Here is a 9074-nt window from a genome sequence, read left to right as displayed (position 1 = left end):
CCTTTAACCAGGCTCACTTATAATAGGGTGGTTGAAATCCCTTAACTGGGTCACATTTAACAGTGTGTGATGTAACCTTTAATAGGGTTGGCCTTTCACATGGCATCACTTCAAAAGAGTGAAAAAGGAGTAGCATGTTACTCATGGTTTTTCCCAAATTGGATTTCCATGTAAATTACTATGTTATGTGTGTTTATCTTTCATGTCTTATTGTTGCATGTTGATTTATCAGTAACTTGCAAGTCTAGAATAATAAGCTTGGATGCATGAATGTTTAATGGGATCACTCAGACAAGTGAAAAGTTTTATTGGACCTTGAGTAATTGATTCACCCCGCACCCCCCCCCCCACCCCACTCTCAGTTACTCTAAAGAATTCTAACATCTATCGCTACACAATAGGGCTTTGGGTACTCAGCTAGGCTAGAGGATGCATTTGGATCAAAACTAGCTTTAGTTGGCTTTCATCACAGGAGGTACATTGTTTCTAGAGATGTTATTTCTCTATCTCTAACTCTTCTTCATAGAAGCAAACTTATTTGGAATATCATTGCCTCTATGTAGTCTTGTTTTGGCTATTCACTCTCTTCAAGTATCCTTAATGACAACTTTGCTTTGTTTTAGGATGAGTACAATTGCAAGCCATCTTCAGGATACATAGCTAGTTAAGTTGAGGCACATCATTGTGTAAAATATGGTTGAATAAGATATAGTATACAAAAGGTATATTTCTTCTAGAAATGTTATTTCTCTATCTTAAACCCTTCTTCTAAGAAGCATAGCTATTTGGAATATTATTTCCTCTATGTACTTTTGTTTTGGCTATTTACTCTCTTCAAATATTGTTAATGACAACTTGACCTTGTTCTATGATGAGTGGAATTGCAAGCCACCTTTAGGGTACATAGTTTACCTAAGGCATATCATTGTGTAAAAGATAGCTAAATAAGTTGTCATATACCTTCACTATGACTAAAGAAAGGAGAAGGAGAATGAAAACCATAATGTTTCATTTATAAAAGTATGACCTTTAAATTCTTACTCATGCTTTTCCCTTTCTCTCATGTTTGTGAGCTCAGAAAAGAATTATTATCAAGGCATGCAAGGAAAATAGTTCATTTTTAGCTGCATAGCATGAGAGGTGTTCCTACTATTACACGTTTTGCAGCATTTCATTAAGTAAATATAGATTACAATATACTTTATCAAGCTAACATAACGAATATACATGGCTTTGAGTTTGATCAGCTTACAATTTCAAATCGCTGAAGTGTATTATAAAATATAAATATAACTCTAAAGAAGTCTCAATCACATATTTGTGATGTGATCATAGATTTGTAGACTTGATTATAGAGACTCTTAAATTGCTTCATACATGTTTTACTATATATGCTAATTAATGGTAACATATGAACCAATTTTCTTTAATACTTGAAATTTGTATTTCATGCAAGTTATGTGCAAATTCGTATCTTGCCCACAGAAGGAATTGACATCTGAGTTCAATCCCAAAATGACAATGAGATATATCAAAATGTTATTTGTTTTACTAAAGATGATGTAATTATCATGGTGCCACTGATTGACTACTGAGTACTTATAATTTTTGTTGAAATAGTCTTTCTAATAACTTCATGTAAATGTTTTGCAAGTAATTTATTTGCACCGTGCCTCTAAAGTTGGAGCATAATCATGGCTATCTTAAACTATTCTAAAATCAACCCAATTGTGAATGTCCTAACTGAGATATCACTTTATTTTGTTTGATTCTATCAGTACAACATGAATGCATTCCCTAGGCCATCCTAGGGATGCATGTGATTTGTTAGGCTAATTTTGGAATGGGAAGACCACAATTTTTGTTCTTTCCACACAGCAACAGATTGAACCTATTCCTAGGCAAGTTGCAACTCTTGTCTTGTGTCATACTCAAGAATTGGCATATCAAGTATTTTAATTTATGGACTGATATAGTGGAATTTTTTCTTTGATAACTGGGCTTTTGTGGTTACTTTATACTTAGTTATTGCCATTAATAATGGTTTCTTACCAGTTCTATTTCATATTGCAGATATGCCATGAATTTGAGAGATTTATCACTTATTTAACAGACTTGAAGGATGTTGTATTGTATGGAGGGGTAAACATTAAAGTCCATAAAGCATTGCTAAAAAATGAGTGTCCTAGAAGGATACTTGCTCTAGCAAGGGAAAAATATTTGAGTCTCAAAAATGTCAGACATTTTATCCTTGATGAGTGTGATAGAATGTTGGAATCACTTGGTATGTCAATAGATATCTTTTTAAATAGATTATGATTGTATAGTATGTTTAGTATGTTTTTTTATTTTTTAAATGTTGTAGACATGCAGAGAGATGTCTAGGAGATTTTCAAAATGACCCCTCATGACAAGCAAGTTATGATGTTTTATGCCACTCTGAGCAAGGAGATTCGCCCCACCTACAAGAGATTCATGCAAGATGTAATGTCTTTTTTATAAGATGACCTGTTTAATCGTACATTCAATATTACTTTAATGATTGGGGAAATTAGTTAGTTCGTTTAAATTGGCTTTATTCAAGTGGAATACTAGTTAAGCTTATTTCTGTAGTATTGATCTTAAGATGTTTATTTAACCCTTGCAAAGGTGATTCATGTTTTGGCCATAAGTTGGTAGCACACATTTGCAAAGGCGATTCATGTTTCCCTAAAGTTTTGTATTTCTTAGCCAAGCCCTTGTTTTCCTCTGCTTTCTCATCACCGGTCATCAATACTGGACTACCATAGCTTTATTGCAATTCCAAAGTTGGGATTGCATGTTACCTAAATCCTTTTCTTTGCATTTGCAAGAATGCAGCTGCCTTAGAGGTAGTGTAGAGCTACATTTTCTATGGTGGCCAACTTTTGTTCATTTTACATGGTGGAGACATGGGTTACATGTGTCCTTTGTCACTGGTTTTGTAACAACAATACAAATAATTAATTCAATGATATAGTGAAGTATTAAATTTAGAATTCAGGGATGGTATATTGGACCATGAAGTTGCTAGTTGAACCTTTTTAGTACTTTTCACTCAACATGTGCTCCTTGAATCAATGAGGGGATTGTTCTAGCACTATTAGCTCTTGATGACGATCACACCACCTAATGTTACACACATTTGTTTTCATTTATAGCCTATGGAGATATACGTTGATGATGAGTTAAATTTGACATTTGATGGTTTAGTTCAGGTATTGAATTTATTTGATTTTAATAATGTCCAATAAAATAGTAAATCATTCTCTCTTTTGTTGTGTCTGGAATTTATGTCTTCAAATTCTTCCAACACTACATCAAACTGAGCGAGCTGGAGAAGAACCGAAAGCTGAATGATCTGCTTGATGCACTGGACTTCAATCAAGTTGTGATATTTGTCAAGAGTGTTAACAAAGCTGCATAACTGAACAAGCTTCTTGTAGAGTGCAACTTTCCATCAATTTGCATTCATTCTGGAATGGCACAAGAATAAAGGTATGTTTGATGTTGTTTTTCTTTTTGAATCTACCATGGTACTTAATGTAACAATTCCCTTTGCTCTTTAATCTAGGAAATGCAATTAAATTTAATTTGTATAATTTTGTCATCTCACATTGCTAGCTGCTTCATTCATAAATAAATCTTTTTGCAGTTGTCGTATCCACATTATTTATGGAAATATTTGGGATAAAAAGGTTTGTACTTTTTTTAATTCCTGATGGTTCATGAGAATTTCTCTTAAGCATTTGATTTAATTATGTTTAACAAATATTAATGTGTTTCTTGTGATAGTTTTAGAAATAAAATTTTAATATGTGATTTTTCATGCAGGTTAACTTGGTACAAAGGTTTCAATGAAGGTCATAAGGTAAAATGAAGAACTTTGACTGCTAGAGGCCAATGGTTCTATGACATTGGTATTGCTAGGAGCTCTGATATAGTTGGTGTTAAATTAGAAGCGGTTGGACCTCCTATCAATGATTCCTTGAGGTTCTCCAATGTTTTGGCCACGTATCTCATTGAAGGTTGTTCTCTTGGAAATTCACTGCTACAAAGCAAACCAACATTCTTTGTAACCATCTCTAAACTCTCCTATCTTTCTAATAGTTGTCCCCTAAAAATTAGCCTCGAACCAATATCCCTACTGGTAAAGTTGTAATGTCCCCATCTTTTTAGCCTCTCAACGGAGTTCTTAGCCTTTCATTCTTTGAAGGCTAAGTGGAGAAATAAGGTGAAATAATTAAATTAATTTCTTATAAAGTCATTAAATAATTTTAAAATTAAAAGGTGACTTTATATTTAACTAAATTAATTAAAAAGTGACTAAAATAAATATTAAATCATAAGTCACTAAAATAATATTATATTATATGAAAAAGGGAATCTTCTAGAAGCACGACTAATTATTGTTGGAAAGGAGGAAGCTTCTAGAAAAGTGCAATAAAATAATATTTTAGGTTATTCTAGAAGGGGTGAAGGAATAGAATAAATAGAGGAGAGAGCCTCATTGTATGGCATTCATATTTGATATTGACATTTGCTTGTGCACTTGTGGAGCCAAGGGTTTCTGTAGGACATCTCAGTCATTGAGGATGATAATTCTCTTTGATTGGCAACTTTGAGGCTGTAAAACTATCAACTAATATTGTTACATTTTCTCGAGGTGATATTTCAGTCATCTCATTGAAGCTTATTGAGTTTTTGCAGCAATTCATGAAGCAGATACACTTCAGATTTAAGGGTCATTCGATGCCCTCATTTTATTTGCACTTTGGAAGGAGTTAAGCAACTAATTCAGAGGCATATTAGGAAGTTTATACCCATCTGCTATAGTGCCATTTCTATAGGAATCATGAATAGTGTTATCACTATAATGGTCGTGAATAGTATTCTACAATGTTGTGAACAATATTGCTATAGTGCATGACAGATTCTGATCAGTTTTAAAGTTGCCCACCAATCTCAGGTTCCCTTCATTTTATCTTTATGTCTATGCATTATCTGAAAATACATCTACATGGTTCTATATGGATAGTTTAGTTAGATTGTTGAAGGCATTGTAACCTGATTTTATATCAGAATTTTATATCAACAATATATCAATTTTGAAGTTTGAAATATAATGTTAGTTTGCATGCCAACTGTTTGACATAATGTCACTTGGCTATAAGTGTTAATTTGCATTGAAAAGATGTCATATATTGCATCAAGAAAAAACAAAAAAAGAGTTGCATTTCATGTCAGGTGTAAACTAAGTGGAAGAGAAATTATTTTTCAATCATCCTATGACATTAGAAGTCATCTTTCTTATTCTGAAAACAAACTGAAAATAAAATTAGTCATATATCCCTTTGTTATACAAGTGTTTGACAAAATTTCTAAAAGCAAATATAGCAAGTTTCAATAAGATTTGGATAGGGATATTACAATGGTATCAAAGCTTTCATCCTCCCATCCTATGATCAGTTAAACAGTAGATGAGTGAGAGAGAAATCAGATATTATAGCAGGGAACAACAGAGACAACAATATTAGAATCCTCAAGTTGAAGGGGATACATTCTCAGAAGCATTAAGAGAAGAGATACTGGCAAAATAGTTCAAAATATGGCAAAAGAAGAAAATAGGGATGCAAGAGCTGAAAGGAAATTTGATACCATGCTTGATATGATGTCACGCTTATTAGCAAAAGTGGCCACTCAAAATCAAAACATGGTTGTATAAGTGTTTGATAAAATTTCTAAAAGCAAATATAGCAAGTTTCTATCAGATTTGGACAGGGATATTATAGTGGTATCAGAGCAATATATGACATCTATTCAATGCAAATTAACACTTATAGCCAAGTGACATTATGTCAAACAGTTGGCATGCAAACTAACATTATATTTCAAACTTCAAAATTGATATTTTGCTGATATAAAATCAGGTTACAATGCCTTCAACAATCTAACTAGATTGTCCATACAGAACCATGTAGATGTATTTTCAGATAATACGTAGACATGAAGATAAAATGAAGGGAACCTGAGATTGGTAGGCAACTCCAAAACTGATCAGAATTTGTCATGCACTGTAGCGGTATTGTTCACAACATTGTAGCAATACTATTCACGACCATTGTAGCAATAATACTATTCACGATTCCTATAACGATGGCACTATAGCAAATGGGTATAAACTTTCTAATATGCCTCTGAATTAGCTACCTAACTCCTTCCAAAGTGCAGATAAAATGAGGGCATCAAATGACCCTTAAATCTAAAGTGTATCTTCTTCATGAATTGCTGCAAAAACTCAATAAGCTTCAATGAGATGACCGAAAAATATCACCTCCAACAAATGCAAATTATCAGCTAATAGTTTCACAGCCTCAAAGTTTCCAATCAAAGAGAATTATCATTCTTAATGACTGAGATGTCCTGCAGAAACCCTTGGCTCCACAAGTGCACAAGCAAATGTCAATATCAAATCTGGATGCCCTACAATGAGGCTCTCTCCTCTATTTATTTTATTCCTTCAACCCTTCTAGAAGAACATAAAAATGTGGTTGTTCTTCTCTTGGTGTAAAGGTGGGAAAAAGAGGCCTAGGGGCCAATCCTCTAGTATCTTCAATGCGATGTATAGACCTTTCCTCATTAACTCCACTATGTTCAGCTATTTCTTTTGGAGATGAAGCTAGACAGGCCTACTTGGAGTATACCACTCTCCCTCTTGATATGATAGAAATATGGACATTTGATCAATTCATGAATCAAAGAAATAGGAGAGGAGGAAGGAATGATCACTATGGTCCAAGAAATGATTATCAACAAACACTTGGTAAGATTTCCATGCCTTACTATGATGGAAGTAACAAATGCACAGCTAGGTCTTGGGTTCAAAAGCTTGATAATTATCTTACTTTGAGACTAATGCTTGAAGAAGATGCCATAAGATTTGTCACACTACATCTTGAAGGAATTTCTCATGAGTGGTGGTATCATGGGTTAGTCACTCTTGGACACAACCTTATCACTACATATGAGGAGTTTACCAACAGGCTAATTGAAAGGTTTGATGTCAAAGATCCTGAAGTGAATTGGCACAACTAAAATAGCGTGGTTCCCTTGATGCTTGTGTGAATGACTTCCAACAGTTATCAATCATGGTTCCTAACATCAATGAAACAAGATTGGTGGTCTTATTCATGGAAGGATTGATGGAGCCATTAAAGGGTTGGTTGAAAGCTTTTCATCCTCCCTCACTACAGGAAGCAATGAAGAAGGCACAACACATGGAGTTCACTACCCCTACCAGCAAGTTTACATCAAAGGGAACATTTTCCAATCGTGACAACAAGAAGTTTCCTAAGAAGGAGGACAAAGCTAAAGGTAAGTCTACTTTTCCATTTGACCATGAGACTATTAATGATTTAAGGAAGAGGAAACTATGCTTCTATTGTAAGGGACCATATGATATTAACCATGACTGCCCTATGAAAGCTAAGGGGAGGTCAAATTGTGCAATGTGGGCACTAATTGAAGTTTCTCATTCAAACCAGCAATTTGAAATTAATGATTTAGAATCAAAAAAATTAGAATATGATGAAGAATTGGAGGAAGAAGTGAAGCTTAAAGAGGCTCGTCTCACAAGTATTCAGCGAGAAGGGTCTTTTAGGATGCGAGAGGTTCTTGCTGGTCAAAAGATTATTACCCTTCTTGGTACAGGTGCGACACACAATTTCATTGATGCTAGGCTTGTTGAGAGGCATGGTATACACACTGAGGAGTTTGAGGGAATTCGAGTTAAGGTTACTGATGCTTTTACTCTTAGGTGTGACAAGATGATTTCAAAATTGCCCATGATCTTGAATAATTATGAGTTCTAGGTATATTTTTATGTGGTGAACATGGGAGACACATATATGGTTTTGGGAATGACATGGTTACATGACATAGGAATATTCACCCTCAACCTTCATGAGATGGAAATGAGATTTGAGATGGATGGAAAAACTCATGTGTTGAAAGCACTCAGAGACACCAATTTCAAGACTATTTCTTTTAGGAAAATGGAATCTCTCTTGTGTCATGACATGGTTGAGTGGGCAACCGGTTGTGTTTTGAAACCAACACAAGAAGAGCAGAAAAAACTTGTTTATCCTTCTAATATACAAGAGTTGAGGATCAAGCATGATAAGGTCTTTAGCGAGATTCCACTCGGTAGACCTCTAGATAGAGGGATATAACACATCATCGAATTGGAGAAGGGTGCTAAGCTCATGATAGTCACTCCCTACAAGCACCCTAAGTGACTCAAAGATGAGATAGAAAAAACTATCAAGCAGTTGCTAGCTATGGGGCATATTAGACCAAGTCACCTTTTGCTTCATTAGTGGTATTGGTTAAAAAGAAGGATGGTACTCTAACGATGTGTATTGATTATAGAATGCTTAACAAGAGAACAATTAAGAACAAATATCCCATTCCAAGGATTGATGAATTGCATGGTGCCAAGTACTTCTCCAAAATTGATTTGAGATTGGGTTACCGGCAAATTCGTGTGAGGGAATAAGATATTGAGAAGACAGCTTTGTGTTGCCACTATGGACATTTTGAGTTTGTGGTTATGTCATTTGGGCTAACCAATGCCCCTGTTATATTCCAGTCTACTATGAATAGGGTATTTCATTCACAATTGAAGCGATTTGTGTTAGTCTTCTTTGATGATATCTTGGTTTATAACAGGACATGGGAAGAGCATCTTGCACATCTTGACATAGTTTTGGGTATTCTTGGTAATGAATCTCTATATGCCAAGGAATCTAAATGTGAATTGGGCATGATAGAATTATTATATTTGGGTCACATCATTAGTGAAAAAGGAGTTTGGATGGATCCAGATAAGGTCAAAGCAATTGTTGAGTGGCCTACTCTGATGAATTTGACACAACTTAGAGGATTTTTGGGCTTATGTGGATTCTATCACAGATTTGTCAATGGGTATTCTTGCCATGCAACACCACTTACAGATTTGACTAAGAAAGGGGCTTTTGTTTGGACTCGTGAGGCAC

General features: G+C 34.6%; 1 pseudogene; it reads left to right on the top strand.

Annotated features, from left to right (window-relative positions):
* Window positions 1-1786: 1786 nt before the first annotated feature.
* LOC149564380 (DEAD-box ATP-dependent RNA helicase 15-like) lies at window positions 1787-7889 on the top strand (annotated as a pseudogene).
* The last annotated feature ends 1185 nt before the right edge of the window (window positions 7890-9074 follow it).

Source organism: Cupressus sempervirens, chromosome 4 (assembly GCF_028749045.1).
Source record: "Cupressus sempervirens isolate cs-2001-9-10 chromosome 4, ASM2874904v1, whole genome shotgun sequence".
Taxonomy (NCBI): Eukaryota; Viridiplantae; Streptophyta; class Pinopsida; order Cupressales; family Cupressaceae; genus Cupressus; species Cupressus sempervirens.
Note: the sequence above shows the minus strand (reverse complement) of the source record. Positions and strands in the feature narration are given on the sequence as shown.